The sequence below is a fragment of the Macaca fascicularis genome, chromosome 12 (assembly GCF_037993035.2).
Source record: "Macaca fascicularis isolate 582-1 chromosome 12, T2T-MFA8v1.1".
NCBI lineage: Eukaryota > Metazoa > Chordata > Mammalia > Primates > Cercopithecidae > Macaca > Macaca fascicularis.
Window position 1 is genome coordinate 120,905,339 of NC_088386.1, and position 15,729 is coordinate 120,921,067.

At 38.4% G+C, this 15,729-nt stretch overlaps 1 protein-coding gene across 14 annotated transcripts in view; it reads right to left on the bottom strand.

Moving 5' to 3' along the window:
- DOCK10 (dedicator of cytokinesis 10) overlaps positions 1-15,729 on the bottom strand; it is a 280,766-nt gene that overhangs the window by 197,172 nt on the left and 67,865 nt on the right. The gene's annotated exons all lie outside the window — the stretch shown is intronic.

Sequence of the window (15,729 nt, forward strand, 5' to 3'; positions counted from 1 at the left end):
TTGCAGGATGTTTACTAGCATCCCTGGCTGGCCTCTAACCAGGGATGCCAGTAGCAAACTCCTGGCCCTCTGCTGTGCCCATCTGTGACAGCCAACAAGGTCTTCAGATGTTGCCAAAACTTCTTGGGGGAGGGGAGGGGAGGGAAAAATCTCTCCCCAACCCTAGGTCTAAATCTAGTATTTAGTTTTTTCTTTTTTTTTTTTGGAGATAGGGTCTCACTCTGTCACCCAGACTGGAGTACAGTGGTGTGATCATAGCTCACTGCAGCCTTGAACTCAGGCTCAAATGATTCTCTTACCTCAGCCTCCTGAGTAGCTGGGATTACAAGTGTATGTCATCACACCTTTTTTCATTTTAATTTTTTTCGAGGTGGGGTCTTGCTATGTTGCCGAAGCTAATCTAGAACTCCTGGTTTCAACAGACTCTCTCACCTCAGCCTCCTGAGTAGCTGAGATTACAGGTGTGAGCCACCAAATCCAGTATTTCCCTGATGATGGCTTTCAGCGTCAGGGATCTCCTGGCAGACGGTGGAGATTTCTCTTCGGACCAGAGTTAGTATCTCTTGAAAGCCCAGCTGACTTGCTTGGAAGAACCTCAGACCTACTGTCCTTCAAATCAGTGCCCTCTTTCACTTCTCCACATGTCTCAGAACCCACTATTCAAATTAGTGCATAAGCCTAGGTTTCTGTTTCTGTTCTGGGACGTCTCTGTTAAAATGCGGCTTCACTTGCCTGGAAAAGCTACAAACCCATTACAATCTTCAATAACTTAGAATAATATCTCAGAAGAGGCAAGCTGGTCACGTAGGCAAAGGCCCAAGGAATTGGGGATGAGGATACACACTTCAAGCATGAAAGCATGTCGTTGGGAGTGTGGTGTTGGCCACTGTGGGTAAGACCACTGTGCTGGCCTTCCCTCTTACTTGCTGGGTACCTCTGGGTGACTTCCTAACCTCTCTGAAAATGAGTCTCCTTATCTGCAAAATAAAGATAAGCACAGTATCTACTTTATTAGATGTTGTGAGGCTTATTAAGAGAATATTTGCGAAGTGCTTAGTGCCGTGTGTGGAATATAATAAAATGCTCAGTGGATATCAGTTGTAAGTCTGATTATAAAGTAATTGTGTTGAGGTCATCTTGAGCTGGGCTGCTACAGTGTATGGTTTATGAGTGCAGGGTGATCCTAGCTGCTCATGCATTGAGCATTAGGAGGAGGAGCTTCAGGCACAAAAAGGGCACCAGCTTCGGGCACAAAAAGGGCACCTCGAAAGTGGCAGTGAAAGGAATAGGATGCTTCAGAAAGGAAGGGAGTAGCCAGAAGAACATTTGGTTTGGATAAGGATAATTAGGTTAAATAGCCTCTCTTCCCATGCACACTCACTCCTTCCACAACTGACCTCTTTGTGTTCATTGTGTCTTGCAACACTGGCTGTTTCATTTTTAAATCCCCTCTGTGCACAACTACAAAAGGTTCCAATTATCCTATTTCTGTCATCTCCCTTCATCCCACAAAAAAGACTCAAATGCCAAGGAAGTTAAGAAAGCCAAGTTTTAACCAATATCATATGCTTTAAAAAAAAAAAAAAAACTTTTCATGGTTACTTTTCTGCCTAAGTGGGACTGTAAATTCCCAGAGCAATAAACAGTATCCTCTTTATGTTTCAACGGTGCAGGGTCTCCTATTGGCATGTGGCAAATACCAACATGATAATTACCAATTTGATGTTGTGAACAATAGAAAGAGTATCGCACTTTGTTTTCCCCCCCGTCTTCCTCTTTTTCCTTTGAATACATTTCCAAGGCCACTGAAAGGTATTAAAGTACACTGACAAAGAGACATTTAATCTGACTTTGTTCTCTTTTGCAAGGGTATCATAGATTGGGAAGGAGATCCTCTACCTAGACTACATCAAAAGATCTTCGGCAGCATTTAAAATTGGCATCCTTCTTGCTTTGGTTGGCATTAGGGAACATATTTTCAAGAACCAGTTCTGAATTTGTGTTGACTTCTTTCTCACTGCCCATAACTACAGAGTGGAGACTGCCATGATAAGCCATTTCTTTTCTTCTTTTAGGCAGAGTGCATCTCACTGCATTCACAGTGAGGAGAGCATTGGATGGCACCAGGAAACCTGTATTCAACATCTATCGCTGATGGGTTGAGTGACCTCAGGCAAAACAGTAACCTTTCTGGACTTCTTGTCCTGAAGCTTTTCTTTTTAAACTCTAAACTTCTATGTTTGAGTGTTTTTAAATAAAACAACTTGTATCAACCATTTCCAGGTAAACATATAACTGGACCCCCAAAAATAAGCCTTTATTATTTTCTTTTTTTAACCTTAAAGGCAAGAAAAATGATTTTCAATCAGAGCTCCTCTTTCTCCACATTTAGTTCAGATGATGCACCCAAAAAGGTGCTACTGTCTCTCATTCCCTGCTTTCAGCTGGATTCCACTTCAGAAGGAAACAGCTGTGCCTTCTCACTGGATGACATTGCCCTTGACATGATTTGTAAATAAAGCACTGGAAATAATTCTGAGGCTGTTTTCACACCCACTTAATTTATTGATAGTATCTTGCTGAAATCTGAATATTCAGTTATATATTTTTAACATCTCATCACTTTTGCCTTAAATGCAGCTGCAAAACAGAAGCCGACACTGGGAAACCCTTCCTTTCCAACAGGCCTGAGGTTCAGTTTTGTCCCCCTCTGCTCTTTGGGTTGACTTCAGTGGTCACTGCTAAGACTGAGTCTTTGTATAAAAGCCTGAGCTTTTCATCCGTTGGAGAAAAAGGCAGAGTCAATAAGGGTGTGACATATACAAGTCCTCTTTGTTGTGGAAATTGTACCTTGATTTTCCTATGGGCAATGCCTCAGAGGAGGCACCTTCCAGAGCACATCAAACAAGGTGACCTGACCTCACCTCCACCAATCAGATTGCTCCTTCTCTGAAATTGAACCTTGAGAGGAATGATATATAAAGGCAGAAAACAGCCATGATTTATACCAAAGACAGTGTCTTCAATGCTGCACATTTATTATTATTATTATAATTATTATTGCTATTCCTATTGTTCCTGGGCTCCTGCTCCCTCCTGTGCTTTGAGGCCTCTTGCTGAGCTCCTCCTCCAGTCTGAGGGGCTTCCCCAACCTGCACTCTTTATTTTCCTTGATCTAGCTAAGGTCATGTTCTTTTTACAACCATATAACTATTTGCAGCCATGTATTTATTTACACTGTAAATGGGTACAGATACTGTGCTAAGTATTTAGGAGAAGCAGAAGAATAAAATAACTTCTTTGCTTTTACAGAGCTTAGAGGAGGTGGTTTGGCAGGTGCTGTGATGACAGATTTGCATCAGAAAGTACTCAAAGTCAAACAAATGCAAATTTCATTATCATTTCTTCCATATGTCCTTGCAAGGGCCAAAAAGCAAACCAACTAGATGCTCATTCCCTTTCCTTCTAAATACTCTTCCATGCAAGTTTATCATGATGTTACTAACATCATCATCCACCTAGGTGATAACATTGGAAACTTGGTACTCATTTTCAACTTCCCTTATCCCTTATGTGCACAACGAACCCATCACCAAATTCTAATGATTGTATATTTTCTGGTAATCCTCCTCATTGCAGCAACTTTCCTTGTGAAAACTAGGTCTGATCAGGTTATTCCCAACTTGGAGGCCTTGAATAGCATCCCCTCTTGTCAATATCAGTGTTTCCCCAACTGTGTTCTAGAGCTTCACAACACGTTGGCCAGGATTACAGAGAAGAGATTTACAGTGGCAACTAAACTTGAGAAATATTGCATTGAACAGAGCTAAACTGACCTTCTCACTGCAGAATTCCTCAGAGTTCTAATTCCCACTGTGCAACACAATTCTCTCTCCAGTCTGTAGTATGTAATATTTCCCATGCTTAGTTTTGCATAGCAGCATTTTCTTTTCTTTTCTTTTCTTTTTTTTTTTGTCAAGACGGAGTCTCGCTCTGTTGCCAGGCTGGAGTGCAGTGGCGCAATCTTGGCTCACTGCAACCTCTGCCTCCTGGGTTCAAGCGATTCTCCTGCCTCAGCCTCCTGAGCAGCTGGGACTACAGACACCCACCATCACGCCCAGATAATTTTTGTATTTTTAGTAGAGACAGGGTTTCATCATGTTGGCCAGGATTGTCTCGATCGCTTGACCTTGTAATCTGCCTGCCTCGGCCTCCCAAAGTGCTGAGATTACAGGTGTGAGGCACTACGCCTGGCCACATAGTAGCATTTTCTTACAGCACACTTCTTATTCTGTGTCACACAGTTTGGGAAATGGTCTATGCAACTGGGACACAGTGAGACAACTAGTGAGATAGAATTTCAAATTGTTTAGCATAAGATGTCAGTGACATCTTCTCCAGGGGGAACAGGAATTGCAGGAGCTGATTGAGGAGCCATGAAAATCTGAACTAGGGCAGATGCCAGGTTGCTTTGGTGCTAAAACAAAGAATTGACAGCATAGTGGCTGGCTGACAGGCTTCAGGGCGAGACCTCTGCACCTGTTCCAATTTTGGTCTGTTCCTTCCCTGAAATGAACCCCAGCCAAATCACTCATTTCTACCAGGAATCATTTTCCATAGCAGTCAGACCAAGATACTTGTGCCCATCAGTTAGGGGAATGCATAAATTAAATAAATAAGTTATTTTCTGAGATTGGACAAAAATTAACACCTAATTAGGTATGTAGCATTGGGTTCACTGGGTTTCTGTGACATCTCAGCATAATAGAGTGAGGCATGGACAAATTTTCATGGATGTATAGTAAGCACTAAATAAGCACTGTAGTCAGCATGGAAAATAATTTATGACCCAGTTAAGGGGAATATATGGAACATGAGAATCCACTCTCTTCCTTCAATAACCGGTGATATCCCTGGTCTGCTTTGTAAACAGATTTCTAAAAGGATTTTTTGCTTTTGATGCATTAGTGCTCACATCTCCTACTTGCATTATGTTGCTGAAAATTAAATTAAGTATCAGATATTTATTAGCACATTCCCCTTTTGCTGTTTTACTGTCAAGAAAAGATAGTCTGACTTGTTACTATTCAATTATACCTGTGGAAATCTGTCTGAATTAGGAGCCAAAATGCATGTTTCTCAAAGTCAAAAATATAACCTTTAATCCTATATTTATATTAACAGCAAAATCATGTTCCACTCATATCAGCCAAGTACATTATAATGGATTGCAGACATTATAGTTCTCACTGGTACCCTGAAGTTGGAATACTGAATGAAAGTGAAACCCTAATGAAAATTTAAAAGAGAATAACAATTAGGCAGCCTAGGATTCAAGTTAGTCCCACAGTTGTGTTTTTTCTGCCAAAAAAAATGTTTTAAGGTATATGAATTTGTTGCCAGCATTTTAACAATTGGGAGATTTTTTATATAGAAAAAATTGGGAGATTTTTCTATATGAGTTACTAGTTTATTTTGAAAAATTCGAGATCTGACCATACTGATCCCACCTTTTGACCTGGAAACTGTTGTCCAAGCTGACTGGTGGCTAAACCCTCTGGATAGGCCATGTCTGCCCTAGTTTGCTATGCGACCCACCAATCTGATTTGACTCCTTGTCTAGCCTGCTTCACTTACTCCCTTCGTGGCCTGGTGGCATGGAGTTTGGAACCCCTAACTTAAGGGTTTCACATGTAAGACCATGTCTTTTGGGAAGAATATTGTGACTGAGACTCTGATCTAAGTCTTGCCTGATCCCTCTACATTAGACAGCAATCCTAAGGATTTCTACTGCTGTTATATTCGCAGTTAATACAGGTCTGCAATAGATCAATAGTTTACTTGTGAAGATTTCTCAAATGTGAATAATGTGCCAATATTTTGAAGGTGGCAATAAAATTGTGTATCTGTTCTGTTTAGCCAGAATGCCCTCTCCTTAAATGTATGGGACAAGAGAATATTTCTTGTATTGATTAAGCCATAGTAATCAGTACATTGTACCAAAATTTCTTCTTTAATTTAAAAGAATAAAAATCATTTTGAGGCACAGTCAGTTCATGTGAGAAATCAGTGTGGCAATTAATGGCATGGCTCAAAGCCTTTTCATATATATGATGAGAACGTGATACTAAGCAAAACTTCCAAGAAGTGACAGAGATTTATTTTTAAAGGGGAAGTAAACATTTTCAAGTAGTAATTTTATATTAAGAATGAAAGAAATATAATTAGGACTTTAGCATGAAAGTTAAAGTTACTCAAATTTAAAATTTTCAATTACTTGTCTTTCACAATTTAAGAAAAGGTGGACGCAATGTCAGATTCTCATTGATGTTCTTCACCTATTCCTTCATTATCTACATTTTACATTCCTTTTTCTTCTTGCAAAGGGAAGAATTTGATGTACAGTCCAACTGACTATTGTTAGAAGAAAGCTAAACTACAATCACATGTTTTCACAATTTGGTCTAATTTTTTTTTTTCAAAAGAGTCGTTTCTTACATATTATATTTTCAAAATACCTATTTAAAACTTTATGTTTGAAAGGAGAACTAAAATACAGGATGCGGAGGGTGTTAGCACAGGTGAGACGTCTTATGTGAGTTTTCCTTGGTGAAATTTAGATGACTGTATTTAAGTGGATGTAATAAAAATATGTCATAGAATTTAAAGTGAATTCGAATATGTCATAGAATTTAAAGTGAATTAGAACAACTATAAATAATAAACTGCTGTAATAATAAAGGATACTTGATGACTGGTTAAAATTTAATGTGTTGTTCATTTTCTAAATGCAAATGGTTCTTTAATACAGCTTGATCTTAAAATAACAAACCTCTTTGAAAGAGATACCACCTGACTCATCAGTAAGTCCTTATTGAGGGCTTAACGAGGCACAGGAACCATGGGTCTAGGAATAAAATCGTGATTTTTCTATAGCTTTAAGTCTTGGCCTTTAAGTATGTGTTCTTTCTTTCTTCTTCTTCTTTGTCTTCTTCTTCTTTTTTTTTTTTTTTTTTTTTTAAATAGAGACACGGTCTTGCCCCATCACCCAGTCTGGAGTTCAGTGGCGTCATTACAGCTCACTGCAGCCTCAAACTCCTGGGCTCAACCCATCTGCTTACCTTGGCCTTCCAAAATACGGAGACTACAGGTATAAGGCACCATGCCTGGCCTGGCCTTTGAATATTTCTAAGAAAAGGTGATGACTGGTGTTGAATATTATCAAATTAATGTTAAATTTCACCTTTTGGTAACATGCCCTCAAAAATGTAGATCTCCTTTCCTTTCTTTTTCTTTCTCTTCTCCCTTTGGCCACTGAACCAAAAGGGGAGAACAGCCCGGTTATAAGAACCCATACTTCAAGGATACAAGACATTCTTTTGAGAGAATGATTCACAACGGCTCTGGGTAGAGACATAGGACAATGTGTTGCCCACTAAACTACCAAGTTATTTCTAGTGTGGATGTCCGCAGCAAACATGCTTCTCTTTGATGGTTTATGTCAATACCACTATATCAAATAAAAAAGAAATTCTTTTGGTAGAAGTCAAGAGCTCTCATTAATCAACTTTTCCATTGTTTGCAAAAATATCACCAATGAATAGCGTTGATTTTAGAAAATAATTACATTGTGTATCTCATGAGGCACATTTTTCCAAAAACATAATCATTCAGCCTTTTTGGTGTATTGAATAAATAGCTTATTCAATCGGAAATGCTTTAACTTCCTAGTGTGTGCAAAGTTCAAGGAGGTTTGGTGATAATCCTAAAAGTGCCCAGATTTCATGTTGTGTCAGAGAGGAGCAGAGCCTGGCATGTAGGAAAAGTACATGTTTTCTGATTGAATGCCTAACAGTAGGCATTCTTGGGCACCCTTTGAAGGTCAATGTTCCTACACAAGATGGTTTTTTTTCTGCCTTTATCTCTGAGCATGATTCTGTATATAGTCAATGATCCAGTCCTTCTTGGATGGATTCTTGTCTTCTTTATCCCTCTATTGAAACCTCATGGTACTTTCTTTCTGCTTTTCTTGTGGAAATTATCTTATTTCCCTTTAGATTGTATTCACTTAATACAGGCCAAATGCCTTATTGCTGTGATATCTTCTTAAATACACAGATAGTAGCTTAATTACCTTTCTATAATTTAGAGAGTTTAGTGTCAGAACTTGAATACAGCAGGTGCTCTATAAAAGAAATTAACTGGCTTCCCTAAAACTTGCATATAGCATAAAATAGTGGTTAAGCCTAAAATACTCTTTCTTGATAATTTATTTGAAAATTGTTAGAAAAAAAGGTAACTCAAATTTCACCCATTTATGTAGGAAGAGTCAGAAGGCATTATATAAAACTCTGTATTTTTCTTCTCACAGTATTATTTTTAGGGAAATAAATTTCAATTCAACCATGTCCCTTATATACAAAAATGTACTTTTCAAAGAGCCACATTTAAGTGCTGGGAGAAATGCTACTTTGGGAAATTGGAATGTATTATTAATCACATTGCTGTGGCTTCCAGTGAATGTAATTGCTTACTATCTATAGCAGAATTGAACTAATTGATTAACATTCTCCTATAAACATGCAAGTGGGCACAACAGACTCTCTGACGCCTTCAGATATTTGGCAAACATTACAGAGTGTGCAGCCTATACGCCATCCACTCTTAGCCCTACATTCCCTCCAATTTGATATGAAAGACTTTTCTGAAGGGCCTGCATATTCTTGATACTTAAAAATTACATCAGCAACTAGGAAAGCACAGTTGGATGGTGCCCCTCCCCCACTGTGGCCCTTGTTTGTCGCCTTAATCTCCCTATAGAGAGATAAACTTATTTGAAAATAATGGCTTCTTTGCATTAGCATGATACATCACAGGCTGTTTTGAATATACAAAATAACCATCATCAAATGCTTCACGGCCTGTTAAGATTTATGTAAGACTGACTTTCTTATTTTATTCATGTGTAAATTCCAGAATGTAATTTTCTCAGGTCAACAAAAGGGAGATGTTTGCTTTATTGCTATTTTCTAGAAATCTCAAGTCTTTATTTCCTCCTTCTGGAAGTCAATAAGACTACAATCGCCAATATGCAAATTATAAAACTTGATCACACAGCCTTTAAATTTGAGTTGTTATCACACAGCATCCCTGAGAAAGAGGAGAATAACTCTCATTTTAAGACGTAGAAAAATACTAAGTGTGAGAAAGAGTATAAAGGGCTACATATTAAGTTTCTTTGGACCTAGGCCTCAACACTTGCTGGCTTTATGGCCAATTACATTTTATTGAGGCTGTGAACAAATATGGATAAACCTTTCATACCAGCGAGCTCATGGGAATAAAGTTAAATAGCTCATCCAGAAGCAGGTACTCAGGTAAAAAAAAAAAAGAAAAGAAAAGAGGCTCATATTTCATGGTATCAAGGATGAAGGAGGCAGGAATTACACACGTTTGCAAACCCCTTCAGTCTAAAATATTGTAGGTGCTAAAACAAGAGTGCATGAAACGACACTGTCCATTGTTCATGGAATATCAGGACCAAATGGATAAAGTTCGCCCTATCCTCTAGTTTTTGTTTTGTTTTGTTTTTTTGAGACGGAGTCTCGCTCTGTACCCCAGGCTGGAGCGCAGTGGTGCGATCTCACCATCTCGGCTCACTGCAAGCTCCGCCTCCCGGGTTCACGGCATTCTCCTGCCTCAGCCTCCCGAGTAGCTGGGACTACAGGCGCCCGCCACCACGCCCGGCTAATTTTTCTGTATTTTCAATAGAGACGGGGTTTCACCGTGTTAGCCAGGATGGTCTGTGGTATCTCTTGACCTGGTGATCTGCCCGCCTCGGCCTCCCAAAGTGCTGGGATTACCGGCGTCAGCCACCGCGCCCGGCCGGCCTATCCTCTAGTCTTACCTGGTGTGAAAAAGTTTGCCCTCAGATGTCTTAATGATCTCCATAACAAGTAAAATTTCAGGTTTTTGTCCAATGGCTTGGTTTTGGGTAGGTCAACCCCAAAGTATTATTTTATAATCAGGTCTCTGAAGTTGCCACTTTACTTGGTGACTATGACAGAAGAATGTTATAATAGTGAGTACAATAGGCCTCCTCACCAAATCACACCAGGAAATTAAGCCCCAAACTGGCTGTGTTGTATGTACTACATCATGATCATGTTTAGTTTTCTAATTAGAAAGACCTGCTCTTAACAAGTCAGATGTTAAGTGTCATGGAAATCCATATTGTTAAAAAAACCCCACATATATGTAGTTGTTAGTAATGGTTATCTGTAGGGACCTGAGAGGAGTGTAGAAATACAGGGAAGAAGTTTTAAAAAAATGACCTCAAATGTTTTCACTTTTTATTTTATACTGGTATGCGGTATTTATATTTTTCGCATAGTATATACTTCTTTTACAATGTAAAAATATATAAAAAGAAAAAATGGAGAGGCTTTATTCTGTCTTGATTTTTTATACTTCTGCAACTGCAGTTTTCTAATACCTACTCATTATGTATTTTGGGAAAACATCTAAATGGAAATCACAAGCTGAATTTTGAACTGAGTCCTCTAAATCTAAACTTTTGAACATAGAGTAAGATAACCATTTGGAGAACAAAACAATGTGAAATTTAAGCCATGATTATGATTGTAAAAGGGAGCACTTGCTGGGAAATCAAGTATGTGTGAAACAAACATGGCAAGGAGAGAGCTAAGAGAAAATGGTATGTTCAGTATTTTTGCTAACCGAAATAATTCCCATGTGGTATTTTAAAAAGAGCGCCAGAAAATGACCTCCAGGAACTAAGAATAGTTTAAACTTTTGATTCATAAAACCACAGGGAATATGAATCAAGGAAGACAGTCCCAGGCAGGGCAGGTGCGAGGGCTGAGGAAGCTCAACCCCACACAACAGTTCTCATCTGCAACTTCCCCAGCCCCTCTCCCTCATTTCCCACTTCAATGCCTGGCCTTTGGCACACAGCTGCTTTTAATCCATTTGGTATTGAGTATTTGGGATTTGGAATTCTCTGTAAAATGGTGATAATTTGATATTTACTGTAGAAGGTGAGCGATCAAATGAGATAGCTGCCAAAATTGATGAATTCTACATCAATAGTTTCAAATCCTTACTGTTTTTACCTTCCCAAGGTTCTAAAATAACAGATTCAGTCCTAACTGACTAAGATAGTAGATTATTTTTTCCGTACATACAGGGTCCATTTAAAACTCTGGTTACCAGGATAACGGATGTAATATCATAAACGAGCCTTTATCCAGCTACATGCTACATGGTATGTGTACATGCAAACATTTATAGTGCATATATGGATATGAACAGGGCTGAATGTTTAAAGGCAACACAAAGTGTGAACGTCTCTTTAACTGACTGTAAAACAAACTGAGCCACAGACAGATACACACTTAGAACCACCCCCTACACTTCAACCAAACAGAGGCAGACGATTGGGAAGGTGAACTCAATGTAGGGCTTGCCAAATCCAGGCAATAAGGAGGGCTGCAGAGAGGCACAGTATTGTCTGCGGAACCCCAGGGCAAAGCTGTTCCGCTGTGATGTTTTTCTACTTTTCGGCGGTCTCAGTTTGAAGTTAGGCTCCTGGCTTTTGCCAAGGAAGGTTAAAAATGTGCACGCGTGTGAGGCAGCAGCAGTCCTCTCAAATGGGGGTACCAGATTTCTTCCGTTACTTTTTAATTCACTCAGCAATGATATCACTCCACATTCCTAACGTTTCTCCTTTCCATCTCCACCTTTATGAAAGTCATTTAACGTCTTTGTGATCTTTAACGACCTTAACCACATCTGTAGCAAATATCTTCCAAGAACAGATCTGAAAAGCTTCTGTAGGTGAACTTGGGCGATTCCAAAGGTCCTTACTGTTTTGTGATGAACAATATATGGTTCATAATTTTTTCATTATAGTTGTGCAAAAAGAAGATGTATTTGTGATGAGACTTTTTATTCCCCACTTCCTTGCAAATGAGTCCTCCAGGGCTGTTCACTGGTTCATTTGCCTGGAGGTCAAAACAAAAGCCTCTGATGCCCATTATGCCAGCCCCTGAAGATGTGATACTACCCCAGTTGCATTAATTACAGATTTGCCATGCTTCACTCAATTTTCAGAGCTAAAAGAAAGAAATAGATACGTGTAATCTTTAACTTGAAACCCATCAGCATTCTTTTCAACAGCATGGGCGAAAATGAGACAAAATATGATTTCACAAAAATGTGAAAGGACCAACATCTTTAAGGAAATAAAAACCAGGGTGGAGGAATGACACAGACTGAAGTGTCAGGTTGTTTTAGAGTGATAGAAAAGCAGGCTGGTTTTAAAGCAAACCTTTAAAACAGTCCCCTTTAACAACCATAGGCCACTGTAGTTTCACGCTTCATTTCTTTCCCCGCTCGGGGAGCCTCTTCCTTGCCTGCATCTCTCCTTGTCCTTGATCCCTTTCTCTGCCTTTTGGCTCACTCATTTCCCCCGGTGGCTTTCATTTGGGGAATATCATTGGGTTCACTAGCTTTTCCACTGAGTCCGCTTTTGAGCAACTCTGTTCACCTGATAAGTGTTCTATTTAATGTTCTAGTTTCCTTATTAGTGGAGAACTGAAGAGTAGTCACTGAAGAGTATCAAACTGAAGAGAACTGAAGAGTATCAAAATGTCTCCCCAGAATTAATCCAATATAATAAACAGTATGTTTCTACTTGTAGAAGTAAGTACTTAAATTTCTATGATGCAGGTGGGCAGCAAGTATTTTCCTCATTTTACAGATTAAAAACAGGTGCAGTGCCTCAGTGATCCAGGCACTGTGGTCAGCGTTTTTACTCAGTTTTCATTTAGATCATCAACAGCTTCGTGAGGAATCCCAATCATACTGCATATAAGGACACGGAGGCTCAGGGAACTCAGGGAATTATCCCAAAGTCCTACAGTTCTCAAATGGCACAACAAGCCTGATACCAATACCCAGATTTTGTCATTATGTGATTCTGTTTCTGTTCTAGCACGGCATTTCCGGATTCAGAGTTCTGCAAGATGACAGAGATAGACGTCTGTTCCCAAAATAGAATTCTATAAACCCTTCAATCTGAAGAGATTACAACCAAGCGATTTTCCCTTTTTTTCTCTTTGTTGTCTCTGCCGTGGGATCCATAAGCCCCCACAGTTGCATTGTTATCTCCAGAGCATCTGTTCTGCTCATTGCTTTACTCTACAGATTAACTTGAACTCATTATCTCTGTATTTAATCCTTAAAGGAAAGTCAAAAAACTAGTTTGGAGCAAGAATCCCTAGGACGGAATTGGCTTTCATCTCCCAGTGGATTTATTCCTCTAAGATAACCAGAAACTGGATAGAATTTGCTATGCTATTGACATTACTTTGTATTTTGTAGCTAGCATCTATGTAGTTTCACTTAAAATTGTGCACATACCTTGGAACTATAGCTCATTATTTCTGGATTAAGAGGAGGAAATACCATGTAGTTAAAAAGAATGTGGGTCTCATCATTTTGAGACCTGAACAAATACCCTTGTTCTGCCAGCAACTTTGTAGAAGCCACAGATAAGTCAATTGACCTGTTTGGCCCTGGATTTCATCTTCCAATGAGGCAGCTGGATGGTATAACATCAAATTTCTAGCATTTTATTATTCTATATAATCTGTATTAAAAAGTCTGACTTTTAAAGAGAAGTGCCATTTGAGCAGAATAATGCCACTGTATTATTGGATATTAAACAGAAAAATGCCACTGCAAGAGATCCCAGACCTGAGTCAACAGAGACAGGGAGGGCAGGAAGGGGGCATGGTCAGGTTGCAAGAGGAGAGGGGAGGTAGGTGGAGATTGCAGGTGAAGAGAGGAGAGGTGGTGGGTGGGATGGGAGGAATGGGCGAGGTTGCACTGTGTAGCAGGGCGTGCAGTGAAAGAAGTGGGTATGACTGGACTTTCACGGGAAGGTGGCAGGTACACATTTGCCTAGGGCCACACCAGATGGGTGACTTTGGACAAATACAGTAACAACTATACCTGCATAGTTCAATGCAGCTGCCACTAGCCATAAGTGGCTATGAAGTCCTTGAAGTGTGGTTAGTGTGACAAAGGAACTAAATCTTTAATTTTATTTAATTTTGATTTACTTTAAGACTCGAATATTTTATCCAGTAATTGGAAAACAATTAACTAGTTTTGGAGAAACTTTGGAATATGAGTTTACTCTTTCAACTATAAATTTTATGAAATCTGAATACTGAACAAATGTTTGTGATTAAACATTTAGCATCCAAATTGAAATGTGTTGTATGTATATAAATGTACACTACATTTTGAAGATTTGGTGTGAAAAAAGACTATCGAGTATTGTAATAATTTTTATATTGATTGCATGCCAACATAATAGTTTGGATACATAGGTTTAAAGAAAATATACTATTAAAATTAATTTAATATGCTTTTTTTCTTTTTCAAATATGTTCCCTAGAAAATTTAAAATTACATATGTGGCTTACATTACATTCCAACTGGTCAGAGCTACTCTGTGTGCTTTAATTTTGTCCTTAACTATACTGGAATAAAAATCACAATATCCTTCAGAGTGACTGTGGCAAAAGAAAAGAATACCGAGCAAAGTTTGTAGCAAAGTGACCATCAGAATTCGAAATGATCAACAAATAACTATTATTTTTGGACATTATTTCCATGTTTACTTCCTCCAACTATTTATAAAGCAGAATTTTAAGATAATCTGTGGGTTACTCAGTTAGTTCTCATAAAGTGTATGAAAGCAAAGAAGGTTCTTGATTACCCAGTGACCAATACTAAGGATGCAGATAATCTACCAAGTGAATCCATATTCTTTCCACCTAATGTATTCCTACTTTCTACCTTTATGACCCATAAGATATGGCTTGCATTCATTCATTCATCAAACCCTTGATTGAGTACCTATTGGTAGAAGAATCAAGATTCTGTAATTTTGCATTCTTAAGTTTCTTAATGATTACAAATCTGTAATAAAAAAAATCTACTCACATTAAAAACATTGAGATAACTTTAAAATTACACATGAGATACAATCTATTCTCCATCTCTAAATTAGTAAGTTCAGTTGTACCTACTGAACTTAAAATGCATTCTCTCTCACCTGATTTTTGACTTTTCTTTACGATTGTGGTGGTTTTAAATTCTAAACATTCAAGATTTTGTTCCTTATAATTTTTAAATTTGGCTTAATTTGAGAACAACAAAATTGAAATTAAACGGTTAATTTCAGTTGTATTAAAGGATGCAACATTCCTTTAATAAATGACGAAAGGAAAACAAGAAACTAAAAGTTAAATTTTGGAAAACTGGCAATTAGTGGATAACACAAAAGAGAACTCAAATAAACTTATATTCTTTGAATAATCTATTTGTGTGAATAATCTATTCAGTATTACAGTACTCCCATAAATAAGCTAACTTTGAGTTTCCATTTCCACACATTTTATGAAGCACAGATTAAGTTTCTGCTTAACAGTTCGATTCCTTTTTTCTATAACAATCCTTTAACGTAAATTAAGTTTGTAAACTTTTCTTTCTTTCAATAAGACAATATATGCAATAATAATAGCGAAAACTTAGTGAGTTCTTACCAAGTGCCAGGCACTCTTACAGGTCCTTTACGTGAATCCACTCAATGAATCCTTAAAACAACCCTGATAGATAGTATGGTAGGCA